The following is a 19,417-nucleotide window of genomic DNA, read 5'->3' as shown; positions in this document are numbered from 1 at the left end:
CTTGAATTTTTGTCCTTCTTCTCTTCAGAGTTTTACTTTTGTTTTATATTATTTCTAGAAGAGCGCTGATTTGTAAATTTCTCTATTATCAACCTGGGGAATCTCCTGTTGCTTTTGAATGGAATATTCATTTTAAAAAAGAAAGAAAAGAAAGAAGAGATCCTGGCAGGGGAATTTTTGTAAATTTTTTTTATTGAACAAATATTAATGCATTTACATAAAATACTACATCCTATACCTTGTTGTTGGTAGTCATAGTGGTGTTTTTTTTTTTTAAGAGCAAGTCACAGAATTTCAGCCATCAATTTTCCTTAGAAGTATCTAAACCCGGATATATATTCAAAGATCTCAGAAAAACAAAAGAAGTGTTAGTTTGTAATAATAGGTGATACAACGAATAAATAATATGACAAATAAAATATTCTAGTTGAAGGCCATTTCTTGAAGTAAGAAAAGACTATTATTACTCCTGCATTTATATTGTCTCATTTTTATTATTCCTTGGCAATCTACTTATATGCCCAAGCTATTGTTACAAGATGTATTTGACGGAAATAATAAGGCTTTGGAACAGATTTCTAGATCCAATGATCATTCTACAATTCATTAATTAATGGAAAAGTGATTGGCTAAATAATTTCGAGTCCATATTCACTGGTTAGAAACCATTCAACTCAGCAAATTAATTAAAATTCTCCCATAAATCTTCTATCATAGATAAGTTCAATTCACTCAAAAATTATTTGTTAACGATATAATTCAAGCAAACTGGAGGGAAATTAAAGTTCTAATTTTCCAAGCAACACATCAATGATTCAGAAAGCTGGATGGACTTATTAAAATTGAGGCTTGCAAACCAAACAGTCATTTACTTAAATTCCACAATTATTTTCCATCAATATTGAAAAATGTCATTCACATATAATCTGCTATCTGTAAACTAATTCAAAATAACAAGTGATCCCATTCTACCTTTATTCTTACATCAGGAAATAGAATGCTTGCAGAAGGTTATTATATTGAAATTAAAACCAAAGGTGAATATCAGAGAAAACAGAGGCAAATGAATGAGATGACTTCAACATTTTCTCATGACCGGATTAAAGGAGCTCCTTGACTGTGACTGGCGAGCTTGAGAAGCTCTGGCTTCTGAGGAAGTTGCTTTCTTTTTAAGTATCCCTTGCGTATTTTGTTCTATTCTTAGAAGGATCACATAGCACTTGGGAGCAAAGATGCAAGCGAGAATCCCAGCACTGGAAGTCAAAATGGCAAAGACTTCCAAGGCCACAATGGCCTTGCCCTTGGAGCTCTGGTACGAGGGCAGGAAGGAGATCCAGACGCTACAGAACACAAGCATGCTGAAGGTCAGGAACTTGGCTTCATTGAAAGTATCTGGCAGGTTCCTGGCCAAGAAAGCCATGGTGAAGCTCGCCAAGGCCAGCAAGGCCATGTAGCCCAGGACACAGTAGAAGATGAGGAGAGTGCCCTCATTGCACTGGATGATAATGGAGCCAGGCTCAGAGTGGATGTCCAGCTCCAGGAAGGGAGGGTATGTCCCAAGCCAGATGCCACAGAGACACATTTGGATGAGGGTGCAGGTGAAAATGAGAGAGTTAGATGCTGTGGATCCCAGCCAGCTCCGAAGCCTGCTCCCTGGTTTGGTGGCCCTGAAGGCCAGAACCACAGTGATAGTTTTAGCCAAAATGGAGGAAATGGCTACTGTAAAGACAACTGCAAATGTCGTTTGTCGCAGCAGGCAGGTGGCTGTGGTAGGATGGCCGATGAAGAGCAAGGGGCAGAGGAAGCAGAGGCCAAGGGAGACCAGCAGCATGTAGCTGAGACTGCGGTTATTGGCTTTGACTATGGGGTATCTCTGTGCTTCACAAAGACCCCCAGGACAAGCATAGTAAGGAGGGAGAAGCAGATGGCTGTACAGGCTAGAGTCATTCCCAGAGGTTCTTCATAGGCCAGGAAGGTCACAGTCCTGGGGAGGCAACAATCTCTTTCCCTATTAGGATATTGATCTTCAGGGCACTGCAGGCACTCCTCTGCATCTATGAACAACAATAAATCATGCTATATCCCAGATTGATCACTTTTTGTCCCCTATAAAGCACAGTGTTATTCATTTCATATTGAGCTCCATCTCATTTTTGGACTCCTAAGTAAGAAGGAAAAATATTCTAAAGGCTGAATAAAATGAAGATACATTTCAGTTTCCTCATTTCTCCACATATGGATAAAATAATGTGTTGAAATTATTTATTTCATATCATAGATTTGCTAAACAAAAATTCAAACTCCCTGCAATCCATTAATTTGAAACCCCTTACAATGAGTCGAAAAGGGTCCTTTTATACACAATCCAATACTTTAAGAACAGAAATGAAACATTGAAACCATAGAGGAAGGCCAAGAGTTGCTTTTTAAAAATTAGGTGAAAAAGATTTTTTGTTGAATTTCTCTGAATGTAAGGTTATAGCTACAAGCCATTTTCCATTTGGAACATGGTCCAAGAATATGAACAATTTTCAGAAGAAAAAATTAAAACCATTTTTAGTCATACAAAAAAATGCTCGAAATCACTATTGATTAGAGAAATCCAAATTAAGACAACTGCAGTACCACTTCACACCTCACAGATTGGCTAAGATGACTACAAAAGATAATAGAAAATAGTGGAGGGGAAGAGGGAAAACTGGGATGCTAATATGTTTTTGGTGGAATTGTAAATTGATCCTACCATTCTGGAGAGCAATTTGGAATTATGAGGAAAAATCTATCAAAACTCTGCATCCAGCAGGGAATCTACTGTGTCTGTATCCCAGAGAGGTCATAAAAAAGAGAAAATCACCCACATGTATAAAAATATTTTCACACTTCTTTTTGTAGTGGCAAGGAACTGGAATGAGAGAGGATGCCCAAAAGTTGGAGAGTGGCTAAACAAATTATGATATATGAATGTAATGGAATATTATTGTTTTATAAGAAATGATCAGCAGGCTGATTTCAGAAAGGCCTGGAGAGATTTCTATTACCGGATGCAAAGGGAAGTAGGTAGACTCAAGAGAACACTGCACCCTGAAACAGATACCATGTGATGATCAACTGTGATAGACTTGGCTCTTTTCAACAATGAGATTTGTGATGGAGAGTCTAGCCATTTACATTCAGAGAGAGGATTATGGGGACTGAATGTGGATCACAACATAGTATTTCCACCATTTTTTGTCATTATTTCTTTCCTTGGTTTTTTTTTTTCTTATTTTTTCCCTGTTGGTCTGATTTTCTTGTGAAGCATAATAAATAGGGACATGTTTTGAGAAAAAATGCACATGTTTAAACTGCATCGAATTACTTGCTGTCTAGGGAAAAAGAGAGATGAAAGAGGGAGAAAAATTGAGAACACAAGATATTTTTTCACAAGAATGAATGTTTAAAAATATCTTTGTATGTATTTTGACAAGTGAAAAGCTATTATTATTAAAAATAAAGTCTTCATAATAAATACTACACATTGTATTCTGAAAAATAATTGTGATTGGAAAAAAAGAAATGCTAATTGAAATAAGGTGAAAAATAGTCCATTTTGGGAGCTTGACCATAACGAAGTAAGTAAAATGAGAATAAAAATCAAACTCCAAAGGACTGACTTAAAGCGTAAGTGTTATGTAAACAAATAGAAGACCAAGAAAATTCGCCCCCCCAAAAAAATCCCCCAAAGTGTAAGCTTTCAAATATACTGTTTTATTGATCAATATCAAATACAAAGCAAATCACAATGAGGTCTCATCAGCTTTGACACCGAGATAACTTTGAGGATGATCAAATTTTATTCATTTTTTTGTGAGCCAAGTTTTCTTGAATTGGGAATCCTCCAGAAAACAAATCTTTCAAATAATCTCCCTTGAGGACTCTGATCAAACTTATGCCAAGGGATATTTTCATAAGACTAAATCCAGAGACCAGACTTCTGCCCTTAAACCAAAAGCATCTGTGTTTGGATAGTTTTTAGAATTAAAATATTTTTTTTAATTTTTCTGTTAAGAGGGAAGAAGTTTAAAACTAAGTTTTAGACTAAGCTTTCCTACAGGAATGGGGAAGATTCCAATTAGGCTGCAAGGTCAAGGAAGTATTAGGGATTCCCATGGTAGTAAAATCCTGATGGATTCTGCTTCGACAGATTTTGGGTATCTTGGACATGGTAAGCTTCTAATTATAAGAATGATCACAAAGCACATTGAATGAAGAGGATTGAATAAATGCAATGTTATTTCAACTCAGAAATTATTGTGATTTTGCCAAATACAAAGCACACCAGTTTAAGATTAACAAATGAGAATGTCCATTACTTTGGAAGAAGGGCAGTTTATCTTTAGGAACCCACCTGTCTGGTTGGAAATTGTCCCTTCAGGACATGGGGTACAAGCATAGCAACACCTGGGCTGGCTTTCAAGAGCTGTCTTTTGGAATCCAGGGCCACACTTCAGATTGCACCTAGAAGTTGGAGTCTATATTTCCAGCAGAGAAAGGGAGAAAATGTTGTTGAAAAAACAACTGGTGAAAGATGGATGAATTGAGGAAATTAAGATTTCAAGGTTCTCCTATGGAAGACAGGTAGAATAAAGTATTTGCAATTCTGCAGGACAAGAATGACGTAATTCTCAATGGAAAACTTGTATCTTCATCTTCCAATTCAGATCATCTTATCCCCAATGAATCCACACAAATTAACCAGTGGATACAATCAAGGTCCTTGCTATTTTTTTATTGTAATATCTAGTTGGTTAGTTTTTCCCAAGTACCATTTTAACTCTAAACATCATTCCATTTTAGAATTGGCAATGCTGACATGTTTTTGACCGTACAAGAGGAAATATATTTTATTAATTGCTAACCCCTGAAAGTTTTGGGTTTTTGTGTTTCCATAAATTCAAACATTCCACCTAGAATGATTCAGGGAATGATATTTTAGAGAATACGTACCAAAATAAACGAATTGCACAATTAGTGCTTGATTGAATCAATGAATCAGGTGATTTTACAGGCTAATCTTATTCTCAGGCTGATATTTGAAATCTGTTCTTGGCACTATTGTAAAGGGGCGTGGAATTGATCTATATATACACAGATGGAATTGTATAGAAATACATGTTTGATATCAGCAGAGGCTATAGCTTCAACATTTATATTAAAAATCTCTAAAGCCATTGTCTCTTTAAAATAAAACACAGCTTTGTACAACTGTACCCAATTCAAAAACAAACTCAGATCAAATTATTTGTCTATACAAATCCAGATATTGAGTAATCATCTGTAAATAAATGCCTTTGGGGGATAATTGTTGTCTACTCTAGTGGATATAAATAGCCTATCGCACACATTTCCACTATCTGGAAACATCATTGTACCAGTGAAGAAACAACCAGTGTCCAGGAAACGAAAGAGACAAAGTGATAACATTGATCTTCATTGGCTCCTTACCTGATGGAAATCTTCTGGCCAATCTATGTCTTCTTCCTTAATGATGAATCTCTGAGCAAGAGGATGTACTTCACCCACTTTGACCAACGTCTCTATCTGGTCAGGGAAGGATTTATAATTGAGTATATCATATGTCTCAGCATCCACCTGGACTCCATCCTTATGTGACCCATCACTGGCATTATTGACAGAACTGATGAATTTCAGAAAGTGGTGGATCTGAAAGAAAGAACAGGTGATTGTTATTCTTTGTGGAAAGAAGAATTGTGCCCATGTCCCAGGATTGACTATCAGTGGAAAACAGGCTCATAATCTGGAGCCTCCAAAAGTTGTCATTCTCATTTTTGACCTTCTCTTAGAGTTTCTGAACTCTAGAAAACTTGAAAACTAAGGACAAATGAAAAATAACAAAACCGGCACCCAATTATTTTCTACAGATATGCTAGATAAATTGTGGTATGTGAATGTTATAAAAAATTATTGTTCTGCAAGAAATGACCAACAGGATGATTTCAGAGAGGCTTTGAGAGACTTACATGAACTGATGCTAAATGAAATGAGCAGAACAAGAACAAGGCAACAAGAAGACTGTGTGATCAATTCTAATGGTCTTGGCTCTCCTCAATAATGAGGTGATTCAAACCAGTTCCTGTAAAGGCTAGTATTCTGGAGAAGTATACTTGAAAGAAGGTGTTAACTCAGTAGAATTGGTAAGGAATGTTAATCTAGTTTAGCATGGTGATTAATAGTTCTCTATTTCAGTGGATGTACATAGTACTGAATATAGTTCTACAAGATTGACATCTATGATAAGGTAATTATATATAAAATATATATTCAGGTTGTGGTTTTCAGTGGTCAATGGAAAATATTCAAGAAAATTTCGCAGAGAATTACAAAATATTGAATGAGAAGGTTGAAAAAAAGAAATTTAATCTACATTGTTGCCACTGAGAAATTTAATGGTAAGACCTGATTATTTTAGGGAAAAGAAAAATAATCTAATTGGGCAGAATTCCTAGTACACATTTGGTGTTCAGTCATTAAGTCCTGTCCGACTTTTCATGACCCCATGGACCATAGACTACCTTACCCTGCTATGCTCTACTATATCTCAAAGTCTGTTCAAGTTAATATTAATCATTTCCATGACACTATCTATCTTAAACTGTACCATTCTTTGTTCCTTTTACTTTCAATCATTTCTAACAACAGGGTCTTTGCCAGTAGGTCCCATCTTCATATTATGTGGACAAAGGTTTAAACTGCTTTAGGATTTGAATTTCCAGTGAACGGTGGGGATTAATTTAAGTATTGATTGATTTTATCCCCTGGTCGACCAAGAGTCTTTCTAAAGTCTTGTCCAGCACCACTATTATACCATAGAATCAGTTCTGCAGCACTTATCTTTCTTTTAAGTCCAAATCCCACGGACATAATTTTTTCTTGAAAACACACATACGAGAGAGGGCGAGAGCCAGAAAGAAAAAGAGAGAGAGAGAGAGAGAGAGAGAGAGAGAGAGAGAGAGAGAGAGAGAGAGAGAGAGAGAGACTGTGGAAAAGAATCACCTATAAGAAATGATGTAGTCATTATCATATATAAAAAGGTGAGGAATGAAGTACTTGGCTATTAAATCAAAAATGACAGGATGGTATCTGTTGGAATCCAAGGAAAACTGTTCAACATCATAATACAAACATGTTTTAACCACTGATGGGAAAGAGGCCAAAGTCTGTCGCATTTTTGAAGACCTGTAATGTGTTGTCCAAATAAGTCCTATATATACAAAGCAAGTCAAATTTGTCCAAGGAAATGAAAAGACAATGTAATTAAGCAAAATAGAATTAGAACAGCAGTCAGATTTGGGTTTCTCCTACAAAACAAAGAGCTGGATAGACGAAAGCCAACTTCTACAAATTTTCAAATTGAGTACATTAAGTAAGAAATGCAAATGGAATATAAAAAAGAAAATTGAGGGATTGTCCATCAATTGGGAAATGGTTGAATAAATTTTAGTATATGTTTCTCATGTAATATTATTGTTCTATGGGAAATGATGAGCAGGATGCTTTCAGAAAAAAATGTTCGAAAATCCTCCACAGACTCAAGCAAAGTAAAATGTACTATATACACAGTAATAGCAATGTTCTGTGATGACCAGCTGTTCTCAGTAGTACACTGATCCATGAATATGCTAAAGAATGTGTGGTGTTCTTCTTCTTTGAAATATAATATAAAGGTTGGTTCTATCTGCAAGCAGGTTTCTTGGGGAGGTAGCTCTAGTATCAGGTCAGATCAATAATCACCCCAAATGTAGCCAGGTGTTAAAAATGCATTTGCTTGTTCAATAAAAAGTTTATTGCTTCCTCAAAATAGCCTGGTTAGTTTTCTTGGCTTATCTCTCTGCTTGGTTCCAAGAGCTCCTTCCGAATGTCTCCAAATCCAACGGTTTGTCCTTCAGCCGCCAGCCAGCCAGGTGGAAAATGGAATGAATCTCTCTTGCCTTCAAGAGAGGCTTATGGGTTTCCTCCCAGATTGTTCCCCTCCAACCCCTGGCAATGTTCCAAAGTCACTAACTAACCCAAAGCTAAGAGCCTCTTTATATATGATCTCTCAAAGGTTGTCTCCTCCTTCTGGAGGCAGGGATTAAAGGAGGTGTGAATTTGAATATCTCATATTAAACCTGAAATCTCCGAAAGTGTGAACTCCAATGAGTACTTAAATACTTCTTGCTTATATGAGCTCTCTAAAGGTGTGAACACAAGCATTGCATCAATTCCATTGAGTTAACACTAGGATTCTAACATCTCCCTTGAGTTATCATCTTGTTTCACGTTGAAGTAACACTAGGATTCTAACATCTGCTTTTTTTTGTTTTAGAACATAGATGGTTATGACCTCCCTGACTTCTCAAGGAGGTGAGAACCCCAAAAAGAAGGTGATCACACCTTCCCTGACTGCTCAAAAAGGGAGTGAAAACACCATAAAAAGAAGGTGATCACACCCTCCCTGACATCTCAGCAAGAAAGATGGAAACACCAAAGGAAATACAAAATCAAATCAGATTAGTGATTTCTAAAGGGGCTCACTTGAAACAGGTATGAAACAAGGTGTACATACATCCATCCCCTATGGGAGGCATTCTTTGTACAAACAAAACTAATGCAAACAAGATTAGAAGGGAAGCAACAAAATGGGAATACATCTTCACAGTTAAAGGTTCTGATAAAGGCCTCATTTCTAATATATATAGAGAACTGACTCTAATTTATAAGAAATCAAGCCATTCTCTAATTGATAAATGGTCAAAGGATAGGAACAGACAATTTTCAGATGATGAAATTGAAACTATTACCCCTCATATGAAAGAGTGTTCCAAATCATTGTTGATCAGAGAAATGCAAATTAAGACAACTCTGAGATACCACTACACACCTGTCAGATTGACTAAGATGACAGGAAAAAATAATAGAGAATGTTGGAAGGGATGCGGGAAAACTGGGACACTGATGCATTGTTGGTGGAATTGTGAACGAATCCAACCATTCTGGACAGCAATCTGGAATTATGCCCCAAAAGTTATCAAATTGTGCATACCTTTTGATCCAGCAGTGTTTCTATTGGGCTTATATCCCAAAGAAATACTAAAGAAGGGAAAGGGACAGGTATGTGCCAAAATGTTTGTGGCAGCCCTGTTTGTAGTGGCTAGAAACTGTAAATTGAATGGATGCCCATCAATTGGAGAATGGCTGGGTAAATTGTGGTATATGAATGTTATGAAATATTATTGTTCTGTAAGAAATGACCAACAGGATGAATACAAAGAGGCTTGGTGAGACTTACATGAACTGACGCTAAGTGAAATGAGCAAAAGCAGGAGATCATCATATACTTCTACAACGATATTGTATGAGGAAGTATTCTGATGGAAGTGGACTTCATTGACAAAGAGATCTAACTGAGTTTCAATTGATAAATGATGGACAGAAGCAGCTACACCCAAAGAAAGAACACTGGGAAACGAATGTGACCTATCTGCATCTTTGTTTTTCTTCCCGGGTTATTTTTACCTTCTGAATCCAATTTTCCCTGTGCAACAAGAGAACTGTTCGGTTCTGCAAACATATATTGTATCTAGGATATACTGGAACATATCTAACATATATAGGACTGCTTGCCATCTAGGGGAGGGGATGGAGGGAGGGAGGGGAAAAATCAGAACAGAAACAAGTGCAAGGGATAATGTTGTAAAAAAAAAATTACCTTGGCATGGATTCTGTCAATATAAAGTTATTATTATTGAAAATTTTAAAAAAGGAAAAAAATATGGGAGGCATTACACATAATTACATAATATACATAAGCACATAGCAATATAACACAGACTAGTAGTAATGTCACCAATAACGTGAATCAACATGAGAATTTATACATGTCCATAAGTCCAAGAAATAGTCCAAAAGGAATCTATTGTCCATTAGTTCATGTGCCAGGAATCCAATAATTCCTGTAAGCTCTGAAGTACTGCAATAGTCTCATCAACAATTTTTCATCTCAAGGAATCCAATGATTCCTGTTGAAACAGTCTCGTCTTGTGTTACTGAATCCAATCATTCCTGAAGATTTCAAAGCTACTTCAACAGTTTCACTGTCAGCCATGCTCTTTCTGTGTCAGATGTTTCTTAAATGTGATTTTAAAAAATCTTTCCATACCCAGAGAAGAAAATGACTGTGTCATGTGTCTGAATACAGATTTTTGTATATTCTCTCTCTTTCTCTCTCTCTCTCCCTCTCTCTGTCTTTGTCTCTCTATCACTCCTGCTCTTTTTATTGTTCTCTTTGTCTCTATATCTCTCTATATGTGTATCTCTTTCTCTTGCCATGTCTCAATTTATTTTTGTCAGGTTTTTAATTAAATCAAGAAATCTCTTTTCTTTCACAGCATGACTTTTATAGAAATAGTTTGCATAATTTCACATATCTTTTCTTACAAGGAACTGGAGTGGGAAAACCAGTGAGAGGAGCTTAATCACAGCAAATCAGCTATTAATACCCTCAGTTATGACACAGTAGAGGATCAAATCAGTAGAGCAACTTCCAGTCCCAGCTCAAAAGACAAACTCTGGGAAATCAGACTCTTTCCTGAATAGAGCATACAATGCTAACCTTGCAAACAATTTTCAGATGTCAAAATTAAACCATTTATAATTATATGAAAAAAGGCTCTAAATCAATATTGATTAGAGAAATGAAAATTCAAATAGTTCTTCAATACCATCTCACACCTCTCAGATTGGCTAAGATGACAGGAAAAGATAATAAGTGTTAGAGGGAATGTGGAAAACCGGGTTATTTATGCTTTAGTTGTGGAGTTGTAAACTTATCCAACTATGCTGGAGAGTAATCTGTACTATGCCCAATGGGCTATATAACTGTGCATGTCCTTTGACCTAGCAGTACCATTACTGGGGTCTATATGAAAGAAATTATAAAAGAGGAAAGACACAAACACATTCACACACACACACACACACACACACACACACAAACTCACACACACATGATGATATACTTTAGACATTAGAATATGTCTCATTTTGAAAAAGAATTCTGACTGATAGACTGATTATATTCAACAAAAATAGAAAGGACTTCCGTTTCTCAAATTGCCATCAGGAGATTACCATGCAAAACATATTAGCTAAGAATACATGATTTTATTGGTAATATATCTGCTAGATGCCTTATAATGATTTTTAAAATTATATACTGGATTGTAAGTGAAACACATATATTTCAAAAGATTTCATGACCAATATGGGTAATGCTGAAAGATTCAAGATTCAGTACAAACTTTACTCTAGCTGAAATAGCTACTTTAGTCAAAGCAGGAAGATATTCAAAACGGAGATTTTCACAGCATATTCATTGGCCTTGAAGTCTTTCCTTCTCCCTTATTCAAGCAAGGAAATAGTCTTCCTCTCTGAGAAGATGGATTATTGAGAACCATATAATCAATCAATCAACCCTTATTAAGCACTGCTTTGGGCTAGGTACTGTGCTAAGTAGTTAGGATACAAAAAGCAGGACAAAAAAGTCTTATCTCCAAAATGATGATATTTTAACGGGAAAGACAGCTTATAATCAGAGACAGAAAGATAGAAAATTGATAGAATCACAAAGAAAGAAAAACAGAAACCGAGAGGCCCAGTGACTGTGGGAGGCAGAAAAAGAGAGGGCCAGCCAGGGAGCTATATATGTAAGAGACACTGCCAAGCTGAAAGAGAGAGACCTTGGGAAATCATGAATAGATGTGGTGAGGGATAAGGGAGAATTTAGGGTCAGTTCTAGGCTGAGGGCTAAAGGGCATCAAAGGATGGTATTGCCTTCTACAGTAATAGGGAAAATAAGTGTATGGAGAGGTTAGGGACAAAAAATAACGCTTTATATTTTGGATATACTGAACTTAAGATGTCTCTGGGCATTTAGTTCAAGATATCTGAGAGGCTATTGATGATATGAGTTGTAAGGACATCAGAGAGTTTAGATCAGGATAGAAAAATCTGAAAAACATCCACATAGAGCTACTAAGTAAATCATGGGAACTGATAAGATAACCAAAGGAAGTAGTGGGATGGATTAGACACATTGATGAGGTATAACTACAGCTGCACAGTGTGATCTCAAAAGGCTCCATCAAAAGAAGGAGGAACAAAAAAACAAGAAACAAGAAAAACAAAAAAAAAGGAGAACAAAAAAACAAGAAACAAAAAAGGAAAAAAAAAAACAGTCTCTAAAATCTAGAGAGAATAGAATACCAAGGAGAAGAGATTGATCACCACTGTCAGGAGAGATGGCCATTATCATAAAGAATAATAGCAAAAGAAATGATCTGCAACTCACTGTAGTAAATGGAAAGACAGAAACTAGAGTTCCCAAGGAGCAGATGGTGAAATGTTTAAGAATTCATGCCAATGAGCTTACTAGAATTGATGAGATCTCCTATTAGAGTTCAGGCATTTGCAAGTCATAGGGATAGAAAGACAAAAGAGAGAAGAAAAAAACAGCTCTTTTCTTTTGGCCAGAAAAGAAAATGTATCACTATCTGAAACAGATATTTGCAACAAAGATGATAAAATATGATTTGGAGAAAGTCATCAATAGCTCTGGGAGAGCAAGAACATCTTCATGGCAAGTGAGTTGAATTTTAAATGAGAAGAGGAATTCTGAGACATGGAACCTCAGAGAGATTCCATTCCTACAATGGGGGACAGCATTAACAAAAGCATGAAAATGAGAGCTGGGGTGTAGAACATAGAAAGTGGTTGGGCGGTCCCTTTGGCTTTATTTAAAATGTCACAAAATGGCAAGGAAAACAAATGTCAAAAATTGCCCTATACTTTATATTTACTAGACATAAAATGAGGAAAATCCTCAGTACAAGTATTGGATCTTGTCAGTAGTTTGAGATACATGGCACTTGTTGACATTGTAAAGTTCATATTGTTTGATATTTTTGATGTGCTGTCATATTATTCTGATATTGGTAAAACATCAATAGGAATCATTAAATCAAATGGTTCTAACACCCATCAAACTTTTTAAATAAAGATAAGCCATGTTGTTCCTTTTCTTTAGCAGCTCTCTGTTGGGAAGATAAGGCTTGAAGCTTTGGATTAGATAAAACTGAACCCAATGCAGTATTCTGAATTTGTTCTGTTTTCTGATGCCTAAGATAATGAATGTTAGATTTCCCCTTCCCCGTTTCATGTTATTATGATTCAGAAATATCTTTACCCAAATCTCACCCAAGTCAAGCATCCATAAATGACCTTGAGATTTTCATCACATATGAGCACAACTGTGAACATTTCCTCCCCTATTTGGAACAAGTAACCAGGTCTTAACCATGTCCATTCTTAGAGAATACAGTTTTGACACCTAAACTCCAATTGTGAGTGTAGGACCTCCCTAATGTGTTTCACCCCTCCTTGTACTGGGTGAGTTTTTGTCCTAAGTGGAGATGAATCTGTGCTGGTTTATAATGCCATATAGAATAAGGATGAATAGTCTCTCTCTGATTGCTACACTGCACATTAACAACACTTTTCATTTAGCAACTTCTTGAATATTAGATTTCTAGTCATTTTTGAACCCACATCTTTGCTTTAACCAAAGTTCTGAGAATAAAAAAGCACAACTCTACCAACAAAGCAGTCAATAAAAAATATGGATTAATATTGCATATATTTGGGAGGGTGGGAAAGTAACTACTTACATTTGTCGTGCATAACTGTTGAAGGGAAATATTTTGAAGAAAAATTTGTTCACTTGAATCTCTACCTTCACAAAAAGGGAGAGGAATCCAGCAATGATTAGGTCCCCTTCTTTTCTATACGTGGGATTGAAACGTCTCTCTATGTGACAAGGATTCTTGACCATCTGGAACTCAGATAAGAAAATCTGCAAAATCAGAAATACAAATAATAAAGAGGATGAGAGTCTCAGTTTCCCCAAACCCATGGTCAATATTTCAGATCTCTAAAGAGCTAAGGATTAGGGGAGCATAAGGTGATTGGAGGCCATAGTTCTTGCATCTATAGGCACATGCTCTATTGCTAAACATTTGTCTTTTTTAATAGATGCTCAAGCTTTGTACATTCTCTTCTCCTTGGGAAAGCAGAATGTGAGACATGAAGTGGGCCTCTATTTGGGATAAAGGCAAACGTTTGAGTGAGCAGGACATATTTATTTGACATTTTTGCCTCCTGGATATTATTCATCTAGTTCCCTGCAGATGAATAAGGAAAAGTGGTTCTTCTCATCTCTTGGGTGAAAGTCAAGCAAATATTTTGACCAGAGTCTGAGAGTGAGTTTCTCCAAGGACCAGCTAGCCCAGAAATTCTGCACCTGTGTCCTTCATCTTTAAAAACTCCAAACTTAAGAAAAAAAAAGTTTGGGAATTTCCTTGCTTGTTTTCTATCTCTGGAGCCTTCGTAGCTTTGATGGGATCTGAAATGCCCAAAATACTCTTTTATCTTTTACATGCTATTTCAACCTAGAAATTCCCTCCTTAAGAACAGATCTTAAAATCAAAAGTGAATTGTTAGATGGTAAGAAGGAATGATAAAAAAAAGAATATTTTCAGAAAGAGCAATTATTTTGAAAGGATTATTCAGGACACAATTTCAGACACAGAGTATGATTTGAAAACATCTTCAAGAAAACTTCAAAGAAAAATAAACCTGGGCAGAAATTTGATTGCAATTTCACAAAGAGAAAAGGCAAGATATTCTTACAGACCTGAGTTCTGAGATCCTATACCTGGAGATATAGGCTCAGTCACAGGTGTATCCTGGACCCACACTTGGTGAGGCTTCTTTCTGGGTCAGTCCCCAGCCCAGGGTCTAACTGGTCTAGCCTGGGAAAAAATCCCTTACTCTAAGATTTCATTGACCAGCCCAATGGACAATTTAATTTGAGGGATTATTCTAATGATATTTGAAGGGACATAATAGAAGAACTTTGTTGTACTTGTTCTCTTTGTTCTGCCATTTTGGCTGATTGGAATTCCTTGAAATATAATGTCCAGAAACCATTTTAGTCAGTTTTCTGGTGTACTAATGATGCTTAAGCCTTCTTTCATCAATGTCTTAATGGTTAGTTGTTTTAAAATATATATTTTTTCTAATTTTATATTTATTAGTTTTATTTTCAAATTCATTAGTGTCATAGATAAATTATTCTTTATTGTCTTCTAATTTTCAAAGAATTTTTTTCATACTTGTTATTCTAAGCTGAAGAATCTTCTCCCAATACTTTGTTCTTTAGGCCACATTTTTTTTGGCATTTTTCCACTATCCTTCTCATTCAATTTTTAAAACCATTTTATTTTCTCAAAAACACTTAGTCCAGCAAATTTTAAGCTAACCTAATGAAAATTAGTGTGAATTCAAATTATTTATTAAACATTATATGTATTTCTAAGTATATATCTATAATGAGAAATTAAGTCAAATACTTAAGCCAATTCCTGATCTAGAAAAGTCCCAAGAATAGGTAGAATAGGCAGGGATTTGAAAATTGATCTAACTGTTGAAGATAGTAAAGAAAAATATTATATGGACCTCGGAAAAGTTATCTTTTATTCGTTTTTACATACACTCCTACACACACACACACACACACACACAGATACACACACACACACACACACCAAAATAGCATTGTATATGTTGGGTGGGAAAGTGAAATATGATGTCTCAGAAATATTTTAATATTTATTTCACTAATTAATAATAATTTACATAATTTTTCAGGTAACCAGCAATAACTTTATTTTTCCTGAAAATTGCCTATTTATATCTTCTGTCAATTTATTAACTAAGGAATACTTTTTATATTCCTACATTTGGTTCAGTTCCCTATTTTTTTATGAAATGAGATGTTCTTCAAAGACATTTGGTGCAAATATATACATAAGCACAAATATATGTATATATATCTTAGTCTGTATATATATATGTATATATATCTTAGTCTGTATATATATATATATATATAGCTAGTTTGCTAAACTGCCTTCCAGTTTGGCCTCCAAATTTTCTCAAATGGTGCATTGGATTCTGAAAGCTAGAGTCTTTAGATTTATCAAATTCTGGATTACCAACGTCCTTAGATTGTATTGTGTAATACATACAATATGTGTATTGTGTCTTTAATCTAGTCCTCTGAGCTAGTACTTTATTTCTTAGCCACTACTACTTTCTCATCTAGTTTATAATCTGCTGTTGCAAAACTAGCTTTCATAGTTTTTTTTGACCTTTGGATTGTCTGAATACTCTTGGCTTTTGTTGTTCCAGATGATTTCTATGTGATTTTGTTTTAATCTCCATAAAATAATACTTTGGAAATTTCATTCATATAGCACTGAAAAAATTAATGAACTTTGGTATGATGATCTTTTTATTAATCTTTGGTTTTTAAATCTTTCTTTACTCTCTCTAGTTGTGGGATCAAAATGATATTGGTGTCACAAAACACCTTTGTTTAGCTACTTTTTAATCCATTTTTTTCAAATTCCTTATATAATATTGTGGTAAATTGTTCTAAAGAATTATAAGAGAATTCGCTTATAGGAGACAGCTAAATGGTACAATGGATAGAGCACTGCTCCTGGAGTCACAAGGACCTGAGTTCAAACCTGCTTCAGTCACTTAGCACTTCCTACCTGTCTGGCTCTGGTACCTGGGTTGTAAATAATAGGAAAATTTCCAACATGACAACTTAACTGTCTCTCTCAATCTTGCTCCCTACACTACTCCATGGACAAAATCAGGAGAAATAGACACATGACTCAGTAGCAATTTCAACTCCATTGTACCTGAAATGAACAGGAAAAGGAGCTGATGAGGCAGGCACCCTAAGACTCCCTACCTCCTCATGTTTAAAGTGTCATTTCTTCCACTAATAAAATACAATAAAAAAATACAATACAATAATAAAAATGCAGCACGGGCCACCATAATCCTGGAAACAGCAAGATTCATATGCCTGACTTCAAACGTGGCCTCAGGCATTTTCTAGTTGTATGACTCTAGACCAGTCTTTTAATCTCAACTGGCCTCACAAATACTAAAAACAAACAATTCTGCCTCCTGCCCAAACAGAAAAAACACCCACCAACAACAACAGGACAACAACAACAAAAACTCACAAAGCAGGATTCACTCGTAAATGTAACTAGTTGAGGTGATCTTGTCTTAAGAAAATTGTTAAAAGTTAGTTCAATTACTTTGTCCATGATACTGTTACTACTGTGGTGGATATTGTTATTGTTATACAGTTGTGTCTCATTCTGTGACTCAGACAACAGGACACCAACTCCTTCTCTCCTCCATTATCTCTCAAGGATTGCCCAAATTCTTCTTTGTCTCCATGATACTATCCGTCCATCTTCTTCTCTCCCATGTACTTTTCTTTTCGCCTACAATATTGCTCTATAGCAGCATCTGTTCCAGTGAGTTCAATCTTTCCATCGTGTACACAGATTTTTCAAGATTCTGCTTCAATATTTGACCTTGTACTGAATAATCTCAATTGATTTCTGGAACAACTGATATATTTGTCATTTACTGTCCCAGAGACTGTCAAAAGTCTTTTCCTGACCCAAAATTCCAAAGTGTCAGTTCTGGAGGGCTCAGACTTCTTTACAGTCAACCCTTAAAAGCTGAGTTTTACCAAGTTCAATTGAATTTGGGTCTCCCTTTCCCTATGTCATTGATTTACCTTTTTATTGTTAACAAATATCAAATCATTTCAATTTGTGTAGTTGATAATATGGTTTGAGGTTTGTGAATTTCTTTCCTTCCCTTTTCTCTTGACATTTTCTTTCACATTTCCCTTCACATTCCAGATCAGATATTTCTTCAGATGAATTAGGTTTAAATAGTATTAGATATTTGAATATTTGGTAATCTCTAAACTGATTTTCCTAGTGTGACCTTTACTTATTTACTCACATATCAATCAAACTGCCCAAGTTTACTTCATATTCTGGTAATATCACATCATAAATGAATTAATTAAAGTGTTCTCTTTACTGAATTATCTTGGTTGGTCTAATCATGAATAATTAAAATTTATCCAGTTACTTAATTCTTTCTGTATTTGTGTGGAGTTTTCTCAGACTCTCAAATGTTTTGTACTGTCTATAATGTTATTAACAAAAAATGTGTTTTTCTCTAGCTTCCTACATCATTTGATGATTGACAAACAGAATTGTTAGTGATTTTTATGGATTTATCTCCCATCCTGCCATTTTGCTGAAATGACTCATTATTTCAATTTGTTTTTCAGTTGACTTTTTAGAGTTTCCTAGGAAAAAAAAATCACATCATCTGTAAAAAGTGATAGACACATTTTGTCCTCTTCTTGATCCTCAGAAAGACCTTGATTTGTTAAACTTAACACATTGACACAGGGATGGGAAATTGTATGGGTCTACTTCTGAAAGTAAGACAATTAAGGTTTTCCCAGGCTAATGGGAATGGAGAATTTTCTGGCCTAAAAAAGAGAATTTGGAACTGGAGATTCATGGCAGGACATATTTTCCACTTGGTCTGGTAGTAAGATGACACTCATTTCCTGTCAAGAAAGCATAAAGAACTGAGTTCAAAAGTTTCTAAATGTGTAGAAGGCAAAAGAATTGTAGGTTTGTGGCATATTTGGGAATGAGAGGAGAGGAGATCCAAGAGTTCTGAGAATGTCTGGAATGCCAGGTTGGGGACACTAAATTTAGACACAGTTTCTAGAATTACCTAGGAATCAGTTCTTGAATTTTTGTCCTTCTTCTCTTCAGAGTTTTACTTTTGTTTTATATTATTTCTAGAAGAGCGCTGATTTGTAAATTTCTCTATTATCAACCTGGGGAATCTCCTGTTGCTTTTGAATGGAATATTCATTTTAAAAAAGAAAGAAAAGAAAGAAGAGATCCTGGCAGGGGAATTTTTGTAAATTTTTTTTATTGAACAAATATTAATGCATTTACATAAAATACTACATCCTATACCTTGTTGTTGGTAGTCATAGTGGTGTTTTTTTTTTTTTTTAAGAGCAAGTCACAGAATTTCAGCCATCAATTTTCCTTAGAAGTATCTAAACCCGGATATATATTCAAAGATCTCAGAAAAACAAAAGAAGTGTTAGTTTGTAATAATAGGTGATACAACGAATAAATAATATGACAAATAAAATATTCTAGTTGAAGGCCATTTCTTGAAGTAAGAAAAGACTATTATTACTCCTGCATTTATATTGTCTCATTTTTATTATTCCTTGGCAATCTACTTATATGCCCAAGCTATTGTTACAAGATGTATTTGACGGAAATAATAAGGCTTTGGAACAGATTTCTAGATCCAATGATCATTC

General features: G+C 35.3%; 1 pseudogene; it reads right to left on the bottom strand.

Moving 5' to 3' along the window:
* Positions 1–1,078: 1,078 nt before the first annotated feature.
* On the bottom strand, positions 1,079–19,073 carry LOC127541677 (vomeronasal type-2 receptor 116-like; annotated as a pseudogene).
* Positions 19,074–19,417: the final 344 nt, after the last annotated feature.

This window comes from Antechinus flavipes, chromosome 6, assembly GCF_016432865.1.
Source record: "Antechinus flavipes isolate AdamAnt ecotype Samford, QLD, Australia chromosome 6, AdamAnt_v2, whole genome shotgun sequence".
Lineage (NCBI taxonomy): Eukaryota > Metazoa > Chordata > Mammalia > Dasyuromorphia > Dasyuridae > Antechinus > Antechinus flavipes.
Note: the sequence above shows the minus strand (reverse complement) of the source record. Positions and strands in the feature narration are given on the sequence as shown.